The sequence below is a fragment of the Balaenoptera borealis genome (genome assembly GCF_965194805.1).
Source record: "Balaenoptera borealis genome assembly, contig: HAP1_SCAFFOLD_671, whole genome shotgun sequence".
Classification (NCBI taxonomy): Eukaryota; Metazoa; Chordata; class Mammalia; order Artiodactyla; family Balaenopteridae; genus Balaenoptera; species Balaenoptera borealis.
This window is the reverse complement of record NW_028123528.1, coordinates 29,293-48,089: the sequence shown is the minus strand read 5'-3', so window position 1 is coordinate 48,089 and position 18,797 is coordinate 29,293.

Below are 18,797 nucleotides of genomic sequence, written 5' to 3'. Positions count from 1 at the left end.
TCACAATGTTCCCTGCCCTTGTCATTCTCAATGCTCCCTGGCCCCTGTCATCACAATGCTCCATGCTCATATCATCACAATGCTCCATTACCCATGTCATCGTAGTGATCCATGACCCCTTTCATCACAATGCTCCATGACCCCAGTCATCACAATGCTCCATAGCTCTTGTCATCACAATGCTCCATTAGCCCTGTCATCACAATGTTCCATGACTCTTGTCATCAAAATGCCTCATGATCCATTTAATCACAATGCTCCATGACTCCTTTCATCACATCCTCCATGATACTTGTCATTACACTGCCCCATGACCTTTTTCAGAACAATGCTCCATGATACCAGTCATCACAATGCTCCATGACCATTGTCGTCACAATGCTCCATGCCCCTTTCAACACAATGCTCCATGACAACTGTCATCACAATGCTCCATGGTCTTTGTCATCACAATTATACATGGCCCCTGTGATCACAGTGCTCCATGACCCCTTTCATCACAATGCTCCATGACCACTGTCATCACAATGCCCCATGACCCCTGTCATCACAATGCTCCATGGCCCCTTTCATTACAATGCTCCATGACCACTGTCATCACAATGTTCCATGATCGCTGTAATCACAATGACTCATGACACCTTTCCTCAGAAGGCTCCAGTACGCCTGTCATCACAATGCTCCAATGACCGTCTCATCACAATGCTCCATGATCCCTGTCAGCACAACGTTCCATGACAATTGTCATCACAATGCTCCATGACACCTGTCATCACAATGTTGCCTGCCCATGTCATCAAAATGCTCCATGTCCCCTGTAATCACAATGTTCCATTACACCTGTCTTCACAATGTTCCCTGCCCATGTCATCACAATGCTCCATTACCAATGTAATCAAAATGTTCGCCTGCCCTTGTCATCAAAATGCTCCATGGCCCCTTTAATCACAATGCTCCATGAACCCTGTCATCACAATGTTCCATGACAGTTGTCATCACAATGCTCCATGCCCTTGTCATCACAATGCTCCAGAACTCTTGTCATCATAATGATGAATGCTCGTGTCATCACAAAGCTCCATGATACTTGTCATCACAGTGTTCCATGGCCTTGTCATTACAATACTCCATGGCCCCTGTCATCACCGTGCTCCATGATACCTTTTATCACAATTCTAGATGACCGCTGTCATCACAATGCCCCAAGACACATGTCATCACAATTCGCCATGGCCCTTGCCATCACAATGCTCCATGACCCGTGTCATCACAATGGTCCAGGACACTTGTCATCACAATGATCCATGACCACTTACATCACAATGCTCCTTGACTCCTGTCATCACAATGCTCCATAGCCTATGCATTCGCAATGCTACATGGTCCCTGTAATCACATTGCTCCATGATCCATTTCATCACAATGCTCTATGACCACTGTCATTACAATGCCACATTATACCTGTCATCACAATGCTCCATGGCCCCTGTCAGCACAATGTTCCATGACAGATGTCATCACTCTCCTCCATGGTCCCTGTAATCACAATGCTCCATTCCCTTGTCAACGCAATGCTCCAGAACTCTTGTCATCATAATGCTCCATGCCCGTCTCATCACAATTCTCCATGACACTTTTCATTAAAATGCTCCATGGCCTTTATCATCACAATGCTCCATGGCCCCTGTTATCACAGTGATCCATGGTACCTTTCATCACAATGCTAGATAACCTCTGTCATCACAATGCCCGAGGACACCTGTCATCAGAATTGGCCATGGCCCTTGTCATCACAATGCTCCATGCCCTTGTCACCACAATGCTCCAGAACTCTGGGCATCATAATGCTCCATGCCCGTCTCATCACAATGCTCCATGACACTTGTCATCAAAATGCTCCATGGCCTTTCTCATCACAATGCTCCATGGCCCCTGTTATCATAGTGCTCCATGTTACCTTTCATCACAATTCTAGATGACCACTGTCATCACAAGGCCCCATGACACCTGTCATCACAATTCGCCATGGCCCTTGTCATCACAATGCTCCATGATCCATGTCATCACAATGTTCCTGGACACTTATCATCACAATGAACTATGACCACATTCATCACAATGCTCCATGACCCCTGTCATCACACTGCTCCATGGCCTATGCATTCAAAATGCTCCATGGCCCCTGTAATCACATTGCTCCATGATCCCTTTCATCACAATGCTCCAAGACCGCTGTCATCACAATACCCCATGACGCCTATCATCATAATGCTCCAAGGCCCCTCTCATCACAATGCTCCATGAACCCTGTCATCACAATGTTCCATGACACTTGTCATCACAGTGCTCCATGAACCCCTGTCATCACAATATTCACTGCCCATGTAATCACAATGCTCCTGGTCCCCTGTAATCACAATGCTCCATACCCTTGTCATCACAATGCTCCAGAACTCTTGTCATCATAATGCTCCATTCCCGTGTCATCACAGTGCTCCATGACCACTTTCATCACAATGCTCCTTGACCCCTGTCATCACAATGCTCTATGACCACTGTCATCACAATGCCACATGACACCTGTCATCACAATGCTCTATAGCCCCTGTCAGCACAATGTTCCATGACAGGTATCATCACAATGATCCATGACTGCTGTCATCACAATGTTCCCTGCCTTTGTCATTCTCAATGCTCCCTGGCCCCTGTCATCACAATGATCCATGCTCATATCATCACAATGCTCCATTACCCATGTCATCGTAGTGATCCATGACCCCTTTCATCACAATGCTCCATGACCCCAGTCATCACAATGCTCCATAGCCCTTGTCATCACAATGCTCCATTAGCCCTGTCATCACAATGTTCCATGACTCTTGTCATCAAAATGCCTCATGATCCATTTAATCACAATGCTCCATGACTCCTTTCATCACATCCTCCATGATACTTGTCATTACACTGCCCCATGACCTTTTTCAGAACAATGCTCCATGATACCAGTCATCACAATGCTCCATGACCATTGTCGTCACAATGCTCCATGCCCCTTTCAACACAATGCTCCATGACAACTGTCATCACAATGCTCCATGGCCTTTGTCATCACAATTATACATGGCCCCTGTGATCACAGTGCTCCATGACCCCTTTCATCACAATGCTCCATGACCACTGTCATCACAATGCCCCATGACCCCTGTCATCACAATGCTCCATGGCCCCTGTCATTACAATGCTCCATGACCACTGTCATCACAATGTTCCATGATCGCTGTAATCACAATGACCCATGACACCTTTCCTCAGAAGGCTCCAGTACGCCTGTCATCACAATGCTCCAATGACCGTCTCATCACAATGCTCCATGATCCCTGTCAGCACAACGTTCCATGACAATTGTCATCCCAATGCTCCATGACACCTGTCATCACAATGTTGCCTGCCCATGTCATCAAAATGCTCCATGTCCCCTGTAATCACAATGTTCCATTACACCTGTCTTCACAATGTTCCCTGCCCATGTCATCACAATGCTCCATTACCAATGTAATCAAAATGTTCGCCTGCCCTTGTCATCAAAATGCTCCATGGCCCCTTTAATCACAATGCTTCACAATGTTCCATGACAGTTGTCATCACAATGCTCCATGACCCTGTAATCACAATGCTCCATGCCCTTGTCATCACAATGCTCCAGAACTCTTGTCATCATAATGATGAATGCTCGTGTCATCACAAAGCTCCATGATACTTGTCATCACAATGTTCCATGGCCTTGTCATTACAATACTCCATGGCCCCTGTCATCACCGTGCTCCATGATACCTTTTATCACAATTCTAGATGACCGCTGTCATCACAATGCCCCAAGACACATGTCATCACAATTCGCCATGGCCCTTGCCATCACAATGCTCCATGACCCGTGTCATCACAATGGTCCAGGACACTTGTCATCACAATGATCCATGACCACTTACATCACAATGCTCCTTGACTCCTGTCATCACAATGCTCCATAGCCTATGCATTCACAATGCTACATGGTCCCTGTAATCACATTGCTCCATGATCCATTTCATCACAATGCTCTATGACCACTGTCATTACAATGCCACATTATACCTGTCATCACAATGCTCCATGGCCCCTGTCAGCACAATGTTCCATGACAGATGTCATCACTCTCCTCCATGGTCCCTGTAATCACAATGCTCCATTCCCTTGTCAACGCAATGCTCCAGAACTCTTGTCATCATAATGCTCCATGCCCGTCTCATCACAATTCTCCATGACACTTTTCATTAAAATGCTCCATGGCCTTTATCATCACAATGCTCCATGGCCCCTGTTATCACAGTGATCCATGGTACCTTTCATCACAATGCTAGATAACCTCTGTCATCACAATGCCCGAGGACACCTGTCATCAGAATTGGCCATGGCCCTTGTCATCACAATGCTCCATGCCCTTGTCACCACAATGCTCCAGAACTCTGGGCATCATAATGCTCCATGCCCGTCTCATCACAATGCTCCATGACACTTGTCATCAAAATGCTCCATGGCCTTTCTCATCACAATGCTCCATGGCCCCTGTTATCATAGTGCTCCATGTTACCTTTCATCACAATTCTAGATGACCACTGTCATCACAAGGCCCCATGACACCTGTCATCACAATTCGCCATGGCCCTTGTCATCACAATGCTCCATGATCCATGTCATCACAATGTTCCTGGACACTTATCATCACAATGAACTATGACCACATTCATCACAATGCTCCATGACCCCTGTCATCACATTGCTCCATGGCCTATGCATTCAAAATGCTCCATGGCCCCTGTAATCACATTGCTCCATGATCCCTTTCATCACAATGCTCCAAGACCGCTGTCATCACAAGGCCCCATGACGCGTATCATCATAATGCTCCAAGGCCCCTCTCATCACAATGCTCCATGATTCCTGTCATCACAATGTTCCATGACACTAGTCATCACAGTGCTCCATGACCCCTGTCATCACAATATTCACTGCCCATGTAATCACAATGCTCCTGGTCCCCTGTAATCACAGTGCTCCATACCCTTTTCATGACAATGCTCCAGAACTCTTGTCATCATAATGCTCCATGCCCGTGTCATCACAATGCTTGAAGAACCTTGTCATCACAATGCTCCATGAACCGTGTCATCACAAGGTTCCAGGACCCTTGTCATCACAATGATCCGTGACACCTGTCATCTCAATGCTCCATGATCTTTGTATTCACAATGCTCCATGGCCTCTATAATTGCGGTGATCCATGACCCCTGTCATCACAATGCTCCCTGGTATATTTCATCACAATTCTAGATGACCACTGTCATCACAGTGCTCCACGGCCCCTGTCATCAGAGTCCTCCCTGATACCTTTCATCACAATTCTATATGACCGCTCTCATCACAATTCCACATGACACCTGTCATCACAATGCTCCATGAACCATGTCATCACAATGTTCATGGACAATAGTCATCACAATGCTCCATGACAACTTACATCACAATGCTCCTTGACCCCTGTCATTTCATTGCTCCATGGCCTATGCATTCACAATGCTCCATGGCTCCTGTAATCACATTGCTCCATGATCCCTTTCATCACAATGCTCCAAGACCGCTGTCATCACAATGCCCCATGACGCCTATCATCATAATGCTCCAAGGCCCCTCTCATCACAATGCTCCATGATCCATGTCATCACAATGTTCCAGGACACTTGTCATCACAGTGCTCCATGACCCCTGTCATCACAATATTCACTGCCCATGTAATCACAATGCTCCTGGTCCCCTGTAATCATAGTGCTCCATACCCTTGTCATCACAATGCTCCAGAACTCTTGTCATCATAATGCTCCATGCCCGTGTCATCACAATGCTTGAAGAACCTTGTCATCACAATGCTCCATGAACCGTGTCATCACAAGGTTCCAGGACCCTTGTCATCACAATGATCCATGACCCCTGTCATCTCAATGCTCCATGATCTTTGTATTCACAATGCTCCATGGCCTCTATAATTGCGGTGATCCATGACCCCTGTCATCACAATGCTCCCTGGTATATTTCATCACAATTCTAGATGACCACTGTCATCACAGTGCTCCACGGCCCCTGTCATCAGAGTCCTCCCTGATACCTTTCATCACAATTCTATATGACCGCTCTCATCACGATTCCACATGACACCTGTCATCACAATGCTCCATGAACCATGTCATCACAATGTTCATGGACAATAGTCATCACAATGCTCCATGACAACTTACATCACAATGCTCCTTGACCCCTGTCATTCCATTGCTCCATGGCCTATGCATTCACAATGCTCCATGGCTCCTGTAATCACATTGCTCCATGATCCCTTTCATCACAATGCTCCAAGACCGCTATCATCACAATGCCCCATGACGCCTATCATCATAATGCTCCAAGGCCCCTCTCATCACAATGCTCCATGATCCCTGTCATCACAATGTTCCATGACACTAGTCATCACAGTGCTCCATGACCCCTGTCATCACAATATTCACTGCCCATGTAATCACAATGCTCCTGGTCCCCTGTAATCTCAATGCTCCATACCCTTGTCATCACAATGCTCCAGAACTCTTGTCATCATAATGCTCCATTCCCGTGTCATCACAGTGCTCCATGACCACTTTCATCACAATGCTCCTTGACCCCTGTCATCACAATGCTCTATGACCACTGTCATCACAATGCCACATGACACCTGTCATCACAATGCTCTATAGCCCCTGTCAGCACAATGTTCCATGACAGGTATCATCACAATGATCCATGACTGCTGTCATCACAATGTTCCCTGCCCTTGTCATTCTCAATGCTCCCTGGTCCCTGTCATCACAATGCTCCATGCTCATATCATCACAATGCTCCATTACCCATGTCATCGTAGTGATCCATGACCCCTTTCATCACAATGCTCCATGACCCCAGTCATCACAATGCTCCATAGCTCTTGTCATCACAATGCTCCATTAGCCCTGTCATCACAATGTTCCATGACTCTTGTCATCAAAATGCCTCATGATCCATTTAATCACAATGCTCCATGACTCCTTTCATCACATCCTCCATGATACTTGTCATTACACTGCCCCATGACCTTTTTCAGAACAATGCTCCATGATACCAGTCATCACAATGCTCCATGACCATTGTCGTCACAATGCTCCATGCCCCTTTCAACACAATGCTCCATGACAACTGTCATCACAATGCTCCATGGTCTTTGTCATCACAATTATACATGGCCCCTGTGATCACAGTGCTCCATGACCCCTTTCATCACAATGCTCCATGACCACTGTCATCACAATGCCCCATGACCCCTGTCATCACAATGCTCCATGGCCCCTTTCATTACAATGCTCCATGACCACTGTCATCACAATGTTCCATGATCGCTGTAATCACAATGACTCATGACACCTTTCCTCAGAAGGCTCCAGTACGCCTGTCATCACAATGCTCCAATGACCGTCTCATCACAATGCTCCATGATCCCTGTCAGCACAACGTTCCATGACAATTGTCATCACAATGCTCCATGACACCTGTCATCACAATGTTGCCTGCCCATGTCATCAAAATGCTCCATGTCCCCTGTAATCACAATGTTCCATTACACCTGTCTTCACAATGTTCCCTGCCCATGTCATCACAATGCTCCATTACCAATGTAATCAAAATGTTCGCCTGCCCTTGTCATCAAAATGCTCCATGGCCCCTTTAATCACAATGCTCCATGAACCCTGTCATCACAATGTTCCATGACAGTTGTCATCACAATGCTCCATGACCCTGTAATCACAATGCTCCATGCCCTTGTCATCACAATGCTCCAGAACTCTTGTCATCATAATGATGAATGCTCGTGTCATCACAAAGCTCCATGATACTTGTCATCACAATGTTCCATGGCCTTGTCATTACAATACTCCATGGCCCCTGTCATCACAGTGCTCCATGATACCTTTTATCACAATTCTAGATGACCACTGTCATCACAATGCCCCAAGACACATGTCATCACAATTCGCCATGGCCCTTGCCATCACAATGCTCCATGACCCGTGTCATCACAATGGTCCAGGACACTTGTCATCACAATGATCCATGACCACTTACATCACAATGCTCCTTGACTCCTGTCATCACAATGCTCCATAGCCTATGCATTCGCAATGCTACATGGTCCCTGTAATCACATTGCTCCATGATCCATTTCATCACAATGCTCTATGACCACTGTCATTACAATGCCACATTATACCTGTCATCACAATGCTCCATGGCCCCTGTCAGCACAATGTTCCATGACAGATGTCATCACTCTCCTCCATGGTCCCTGTAATCACAATGCTCCATTCCCTTGTCAACGCAATGCTCCAGAACTCTTGTCATCATAATGCTCCATGCCCGTCTCATCACAATTCTCCATGACACTTTTCATTAAAATGCTCCATGGCCTTTATCATCACAATGCTCCATGGCCCCTGTTATCACAGTGATCCATGGTACCTTTCATCACAATGCTAGATAACCTCTGTCATCACAATGCCCGAGGACACCTGTCATCAGAATTGGCCATGGCCCTTGTCATCACAATGCTCCATGCCCTTGTCACCACAATGCTCCAGAACTCTTGGCATCATAATGCTCCATGCCCGTCTCATCACAATGCTCCATGACACTTGTCATCAAAATGCTCCATGGCCTTTCTCATCACAATGCTCCATGGCCCCTGTTATCATAGTGCTCCATGTTACCTTTCATCACAATTCTAGATGACCACTGTCATCACAATGCCCCATGACACCTGTCATCACAATTCGCCATGGCCCTTGTCATCACAATGCTCCATGATCCATGTCATCACAATGTTCCTGGACACTTATCATCACAATGAACTATGACCACATTCATCACAATGCTCCATGACCCCTGTCATCACACTGCTCCATGGCCTATGCATTCAAAATGCTCCATGGCCCCTGTAATCACATTGCTCCATGATCCCTTTCATCACAATGCTCCAAGACCGCTGTCATCACAAGGCCGCATGACGCGTATCATCATAATGCTCCAAGGCCCCTCTCATCACAATGCTCCATGAACCCTGTCATCACAATGTTCCATGACACTTGTCATCACAGTGCTCCATGAAACCCTGTCATCACAATATTCACTGCCCATGTAATCACAATGCTCCTGTTCTCCTGTAATCACAGTGCTCCATACCCTTTTCATCACAATGCTCCAGAACTCTTGTCATCATAATGCTCCATGCCCGTGTCATCACAATGCTTGAAGAACCTTGTCATCACAATGCTCCATGAACCGTGTCATCACAAGGTTCCAGGACCCTTGTCATCACAATGATCCATGACCCCTGTCATCTCAATGCTCCATGATCTTTGTATTCACAATGCTCCATGGCCCCTATAATTGCGGTGATCCATGACCCCTGTCATCACAATGCTCCCTGGTATATTTCATCACAATTCTAGATGACCACTGTCATCACAGTGCCTCACGGCCCCTGTCGTCAGAGTCCTCCATGATACCTTTCATTACAATTCTACATGACCACTGTCATCACAATGCCCCATGACACCTGTCATCACAATTCGCCATGGCACTTGTCATCACAATGCTCCATGAACTATGTCATCACAATGTTCATGGACACTTGTCATCACAATGCTCCATGACAACTTACATCACAATGCTCCTTGACCCCTGTCATTTCATTGCTCCATGGCCTATGCATTCACAATGCTCCATGGCTCCTGTAAGCACATTGCTCCATGATCCCTTTCATCACAATGTTCTATGACCACTCTCATCACAATATCCCATGACGCCTATCATCATAATGCTCCAAGGGCCCTCTCATCACAATGCTCCATGAACCCTGTCATCACAATGTTCAATGACACTTGTCATCACAGTGCTCCATGAACGCCTGTCATCACAATATTCACTGCCCATGTAATCACAATGCTCCTGGTCCCCTGTAATCACAGTGCTCCATACCCTTTTCATCACAATGCTCCAGAACTCTTGTCATCACTATGCTCCATGCCCTTGTCACCACAATGCTCCAGAACGCTTGGCATCATAATGCTCCATGCCCGTCTCATCACAATGCTCCATGACAATTGTCATCAAAATGCTCCATGGCCTTTGTCATCACAATGCTCCATGGCCCCTGTTATCACAGTGCTTCATGTTACCTTTCCTCACAATTCTCGATGACCACTGTCATCACAATGCCCCATGACACCTGTTATCACAATTCGCCATGGCCCTTGTCATCACAATGATCCATGATCCATGTCATCACAATGTTCATGGACACTTGTCATCACAATGCTCCATGACAACTTACATCACAATGCTCCTTGACCCCTGTCATTTCATTGCTCCATGGCCTATGCATTCACAATGCTCCATGGCTCCTGTAATCACATTGCTCCATGATCCCTTTCATCACAATGCTCCAAGACCGCTGTCATCACAATGCCCCATGATGCCTATCATCATAATGCTCCAAGGCCACTCTTATCACAATGCTCCATGATCCCTGTCCTCCCAATGTTCCATGACACTAGTCATCACAGTGCTCCATGACCCCTGTCATCACAATATTCACTGCCCATATAATCACAATGCTCCTGGTCCCCTGTAATCACAATGCTCCATACCCTTGTCATCACAATGCTCCAGAACTCTTGTCATCATAATTCTCCATGCCCGTGTCATCACAGTGCTCCATGACCACTTTCATCACAATGCTCCTTGACCCCTGTCATAACAATGCTCTATGACCACTGTCATCACAATGCCACATGACACCTGTCATCACAATGCTCTATAGCCCGTGTCAGCACAATGTTCCATGACAGGTATCATCACAATGATCCATGACTGCTGTCATCACAATGTTCCCTGCCCTTATCATCTCAATGCTCCCTGGCCCCTGTCAGCACAATGATCCATGCTCATATCATCACAATGCTCCATTACCCATGTCATCGTAGTGATCCATGACCCCTTTCATCACAATGCTCCATGACCCCAGTCATCACAATGCTCCATAGCCCTTGTCATCACAATGCTCCATTAGCACTGTCATCACAATGTTCCATGACTCTTGTCATCAAAATGCCTCATGATCTATTTAATCACAATGCTCCATGACTCCTTTCATCACATCCTCCATGATACTTGTCATTACACTGCCCCATGACCTTTTTCAGAACAATGTTCCATGATACCAGTCATCACAATGCTCCATGACCATTGTCGTCACAATGCTCCATGCCCCTTTCAACACAATGCTCCAAGACCACTGTCATCACAATGCTCCATGGTCTTTGTCATCACAATTATACATGGCCCCTGTGATCACAATGCCCCATGACCCCTTTCATCACAATGCTCCATAGCCCCTGTCATTACAATGCTCCATGACCACTGTCATCACAATGTTCATGATCGCTGTAATCACAATGACTCATGACACCTTTCCTCAGAAGGCTCCAGTACGCCTGTCATCACAATGCTCCAATGACCGTCTCATCACAATGCTCCATGATCCCTGTCAGCACAACGTTCCATGACAATTGTCATCACAATGCTCCATGACACCTGTCATCACAATGTTGCCTGCCCATGTCATCAAAATGCTCCATGTCCCCTGTAATCACAATGTTCCATTACACCTGTCTTCACAATGTTCCCTGCCCATGTCATCACAATGCTCCATTACCAATGTAATCAAAATGTTCGCCTGCCCTTGTCATCAAAATGCTCCATGGCCCCTTTAATCACAATGCTCCATGAACCCTGTCATCACAATGTTCCATGACAGTTGTCATCACAATGCTCCATGACCCTGTAATCACAATGCTCCATGCCCTTGTCATCACAATGCTCCAGAACTCTTGTCATCATAATGATGAATGCTCGTGTCATCGCAAAGCTCCATGATACTTGTCATCACAATGTTCCATGGCCTTGTCATTACAATACTCCATGGCCCCTGTCATCACAGTGCTCCATGATACCTTTTATCACAATTCTAGATGACCACTGTCATCACAATGCCCCAAGACACATGTCATCACAATTCGCCATGGCCCTTGCCATCACAATGCTCCATGACCCGTGTCATCACAATGGTCCAGGACACTTGTCATCACAATGATCCATGACCACTTACATCACAATGCTCCTTGACTCCTGTCATCACAATGCTCCATAGCCTATGCATTCGCAATGCTACATGGTCCCTGTAATCACATTGCTCCATGATCCATTTCATCACAATGCTCTATGACCCCTGTCATTACAATGCCACATTATACCTGTCATCACAATGCTCCATGGCCCCTGTCAGCACAATGTTCCATGACAGATGTCATCACTCTCCTCCATGGTCCCTGTAATCACAATGCTCCATTCCCTTGTCAACGCAATGCTCCAGAACTCTTGTCATCATAATGCTCCATGCCCGTCTCTTCACAATTCTCCATGACACTTTTCATTAAAATGCTCCATGGCCTTTATCATCACAATGCTCCATGGCCCCTATTATCACAGTGATCCATGGTACCTTTCATCACAATGCTAGATAACCTCTGTCATCACAATGCCCGAGGACACCTGTCATCAGAATTGGCCATGGCCCTTGTCATCACAATGCTCCATGCCCTTGTCACCACAATGCTCCAGAACTCTGGGCATCATAATGCTCCATGCCCGTCTCATCACAATGCTCCATGACACTTGTCATCAAAATGCTCCATGGCCTTTGTCATCACAATGCTCCATGGCCCCTGTTATCATAGTGCTCCATGTTACCTTTCATCACAATTCTAGATGACCACTGTCATCACAAGGCCCCATGACACCTGTCATCACAATTCGCCATGGCCCTTGTCATCACAATGCTCCATGATCCATGTCATCACAATGTTCCTGGACACTTATCATCACAATGAACTATGACCACATTCATCACAATGCTCCATGACCCCTGTCATCACACTGCTCCATGGCCTATGCATTCAAAATGCTCCATGGGCCCTGTAATCACATTGCTCCATGATCCCTTTCCATCACAATGCTCCAAGACCGCTGTCATCACAAGGCCGCATGACGCGTATCATCATAATGCTCCAAGGCCCCTCTCATCACAATGCTCCATGAACCCTGTCATCACAATGTTCCATGACACTTGTCATCACAGTGCTCCATGAAACCCTGTCATCACAATATTCACTGCCCATGTAATCACAATGCTCCTGGTCTCCTGTAATCACAGTGCTCCATACCCTTTTCATCACAATGCTCCAGAACTCTTGTCATCATAATGCTCCATGCCCGTGTCATCACAATGCTTGAAGAACCTTGTCATCACAATGCTCCATGAACCGTGTCATCACAAGGTTCCAGGACCCTTGTCATCACAATGATCCATGACCCCTGTCATCTCAATGCTCCATGATCTTTGTATTCACAATGCTCCATGGCCCCTATAATTGCGGTGATCCATGACCCCTGTCATCACAATGCTCCCTGGTATATTTCATCACAATTCTAGATGACCACTGTCATCACAGTGCTCCACGGCCCCTGTCGTCAGAGTCCTCCATGATACCTTTCATTACAATTCTACATGACCACTGTCATCACAATGCCCCATGACACCTGTCATCACAATTCGCCATGGCACTTGTCATCACAATGCTCCATGAACCATGTCATCACAATGTTCATGGACAATAGTCATCACAATGCTCCATGACAACTTACATCACAATGCTCCTTGACCCCTGTCATTTCATTGCTCCATGGCCTATGCATTCACAATGCTCCATGGCTCCTGTAATCACATTGCTCCATGATCCCTTTCATCACAATGCTCCAAGACCGCTGTCATCACAATGCCCCATGACGCCTATCATCATAATGCTCCAAGGCCCCTCTCATCACAATGCTCCATGATCCCTTTCATCACAATGTTCCAGGACACTAGTCATCACAGTGCTCCATGACCCCTGTCATCACAATATTCACTGCCCATGTAATCACAATGCTCCTGGTCCCCTGTAATCATAGTGCTCCATACCCTTGTCATCACAATGCTCCAGAACTCTTGTCATCATAATGCTCCATGCCCGTGTCATCACAATGCTTGAAGAACCTTGTCATCACAATGCTCCATGAACCGTGTCATCACAAGGTTCCAGGACCCTTGTCATCACAATGATCCATGACCCCTGTCATCTCAATGCTCCATGATCTTTGTATTCACAATGCTCCATGGCCTCTATAATTGCGGTGATCCATGACCCCTGTCATCACAATGCTCCCTGGTATATTTCATCACAATTCTAGATGACCACTGTCATCACAGTGCTCCACGGCCCCTGTCATCAGAGTCCTCCCTGATACCTTTCATCACAATTCTATATGATAGCTCTCATCACAATTCCACATGACACCTGTCATCACAATGCTCCATGAACCATGTCATCACAATGTTCATGGACAATAGTCATCACAATGCTCCATGACAACTTACATCCCAATGCTCCTTGACCCCTGTCATTCCATTGCTCCATGGCCTATGCATTCACAATGCTCCATGGCTCCTGTAATCACATTGCTCCATGATCCCTTTCATCACAATGCTCCAAGACCGCTGTCATCACAATGCCCCATGACGCCTATCATCATAATGCTCCAAGGCCCCTCTCATCACAATGCTCCATGATCCCTTTCATCACAATGTTCCAGGACACTAGTCATCACAGTGCTCCATGACCCCTGTCATCACAATATTCACTGCCCATGTAATCACAATGCTCCTGGTCCCCTGTAATCATAGTGCTCCATACCCTTGTCATCACAATGCTCCAGAACTCTTGTCATCATGATGCTCCATGCCCGTGTCATCACAATGCTTGAAGAACCTTGTCATCACAATGCTCCATGAACCGTGTCATCACAAGGTTCCAGGACCCTTGTCATCACAATGATCCATGACCCCTGTCATCTCAATGCTCCATGATCTTTGTATTCACAATGCTCCATGGCCTCTATAATTGCGGTGATCCATGACCCCTGTCATCACAATGCTCCCTGGTATATTTCATCACAATTCTAGATGACCACTGTCATCACAGTGCTCCACGGCCCCTGTCATCAGAGTCCTCCCTGATACCTTTCATCACAATTCTATATGACCGCTCTCATCACAATTCCACATGACACCTGTCATCACAATGCTCCATGAACCATGTCATCACAATGTTCATGGACAATAGTCATCACAATGCTCCATGACAACTTACATCCCAATGCTCCTTGACCCCTGTCATTCCATTGCTCCATGGCCTATGCATTCACAATGCTCCATGGCTCCTGTAATCACATTGCTCCATGATCCCTTTCATCACAATGCTCCAAGACCGCTGTCATCACAATGCCCCATGACGCCTATCATCATAATGCTCCAAGGCCCCTCTCATCACAATGCTCCATGATCCCTTTCATCACAATGTTCCAGGACACTAGTCATCACAGTGCTCCATGACCCCTGTCATCACAATATTCACTGCCCATGTAATCACAATGCTCCTGGTCCCCTGTAATCAAAGTGCTCCATACCCTTGTCATCACAATGCTCCAGAACTCTTGTCATCATAATGCTCCATGCCCGTGTCATCACAATGCTTGAAGAACCTTGTCATCACAATGCTCCATGAACCGTGTCATCACAAGGTTCCAGGACCCTTGTCATCACAATGATCCATGACCCCTGTCATCTCAATGCTCCATGATCTTTGTATTCACAATGCTCCATGGCCTCTATAATTGCGGTGATCCATGACCCCTGTCATCACAATGCTCCCTGGTATATTTCATCACAATTCTAGATGACCACTGTCATCACAGTGCTCCACGGCCCCTGTCATCAGAGTCCTCCCTGATACCTTTCATCACAATTCTATATGATCGCTCTCATCACAATTCCACATGACACCTGTCATCACAATGCTCCATGAACCATGTCATCACAATGTTCATGGACAATAGTCATCACAATGCTCCATGACAACTTACATCCCAATGCTCCTTGACCCCTGTCATTCCATTGCTCCATGGCCTATGCATTCACAATGCTCCATGGCTCCTGTAAGCACATTGCTCCATGATCACTTTCATCACAATGCTCCAAGACCGCTATCATCACAATGCCCCATGACGCCTATCATCATAATGCTCCAAGGCCCCTCTCATCACAATGCTCCATGATCCCTGTTATCACAATGTTCCATGACACTAGTCATCACAGTGCTCCATGACCCCTGTCATCACAATATTCACTGCCCATGTAATCACAATGCTCCTGGTCCCCTGTAATCTCAATGCTCCATACCCTTGTCATCACAATGCTCCAGAACTCTTGTCATCATAATGCTCCATTCCCGTGTCATCACAGTGCTCCATGACCACTTTCATCACAATGCTCCTTGACCCCTGTCATCACAATGCTCTATGACCACTGTCATCACAATGCCACATGACACCTGTCATCACAATGCTCTATAGCCCCTGTCAGCACAATGTTCCATGACAGGTATCATCACAATGATCCATGACTGCTGTCATCACAATGTTCCCTGCCCTTGTCATTCTCAATGCTCCCTGGCCCCTGTCATCACAATGCTCCATGCTCATATCATCACAATGCTCCATTACCCATGTCATCGTAGTGATCCATGACCCCTTTCATCACAATGCTCCATGACCCCAGTCATCACAATGCTCCATAGCTCTTGTCATCACAATGCTCCATTAGCCCTGTCATCACAATGTTCCATGACTCTTGTCATCAAAATGCCTCATGATCCATTTAATCACAATGCTCCATGACTCCTTTCATCACATCCTCCATGATACTTGTCATTACACTGCCCCATGACCTTTTTCAGAACAATGCTCCATGATACCAGTCATCACAATGCTCCATGACCATTGTCGTCACAATGCTCCATGCCCCTTTCAACACAATGCTCCATGACAACTGTCATCACAATGCTCCATGGTCTTTGTCATCACAATTATACATGGCCCCTGTGATCACAGTGCTCCATGACCCCTTTCATCACAATGCTCCATGACCACTGTCATCACAATGCCCCGTGACCCCTGTCATCACAATGCTCCATGGCCCCTTTCATTACAATGCTCCATGACCACTGTCATCACAATGTTCCATGATCGCTGTAATCACAATGACTCATGACACCTTTCCTCAGAAGGCTCCAGTACGCCTGTCATCACAATGCTCCAATGACCGTCTCATCACAATGCTCCATGATCCCTGTCAGCACAACGTTCCATGACAATTGTCATCACAATGCTCCATGACACCTGTCATCACAATGTTGCCTGCCCATGTCATCAAAATGCTCCATGTCCCCTGTAATCACAATGTTCCATTACACCTGTCTTCACAATGTTCCCTGCCCATGTCATCACAATGCTCCATTACCAATGTAATCAAAATGTTCGCCTGCCCTTGTCATCAAAATGCTCCATGGCCCCTTTAATCACAATGCTCCATGAACCCTGTCATCACAATGTTCCATGACAGTTGTCATCACAATGCTCCATGACCCTGTAATCACAATGCTCCATGCCCTTGTCATCACAATGCTCCAGAACTCTTGTCATCATAATGATGAATGCTCGTGTCATCACAAAGCTCCATGATACTTGTCATCACAATGTTCCATGGCCTTGTCATTACAATACTCCATGGCCCCTGTCATCACAGTGCTCCATGATACCTTTTATCACAATTCTAGATGACCACTGTCATCACAATGCCCCAAGACACATGTCATCACAATTCGCCATGGCCCTTGCCATCACAATGCTCCATGACCCGTGTCATCACAATGGTCCAGGACACTTGTCATCACAATGATCCATGACCACTTACATCACAATGCTCCTTGACTCCTGTCATCACAATGCTCCATAGCCTATGCATTCGCAATGCTACATGGTCCCTGTAATCACATTGCTCCATGATCCATTTCATCACAATGCTCTATGACCCCTGTCATTACAATGCCACATTATACCTGTCATCACAATGCTCCATGGCCCCTGTCAGCACAATGTTCCATGACAGATGTCATCACTCTCCTCCATGGTCCCTGTAATCACAGTGCTCCATTCCCTTGTCAACGCAATGCTCCAGAACTCTTGTCATCATAATGCTCCATGCCCGTCTCATCACAATTCTCCATGACACTTTTCATTAAAATGCTCCATGGCCTTTATCATCACAATGCTCCATGGCCCCTGTTATCACAGTGATCCATGGTACCTTTCATCACAATGCTAGATAACCTCTGTCATCACAATGCCCGAGGACACCTGTCATCAGAATTGGCCATGGCCCTTGTCATCACAATGCTCCATGCCCTTGTCACCACAATGCTCCAGAACTCTGGGCATCATAATGCTCCATGCCCGTCTCATCACAATGCTCCATGACACTTGTCATCAAAATGCTCCATGGCCTTTCTCATCACAATGCTCCATGGCCCCTGTTATCATAGTGCTCCATGTTACCTTTCATCACAATTCTAGATGACCACTGTCATCACAAGGCC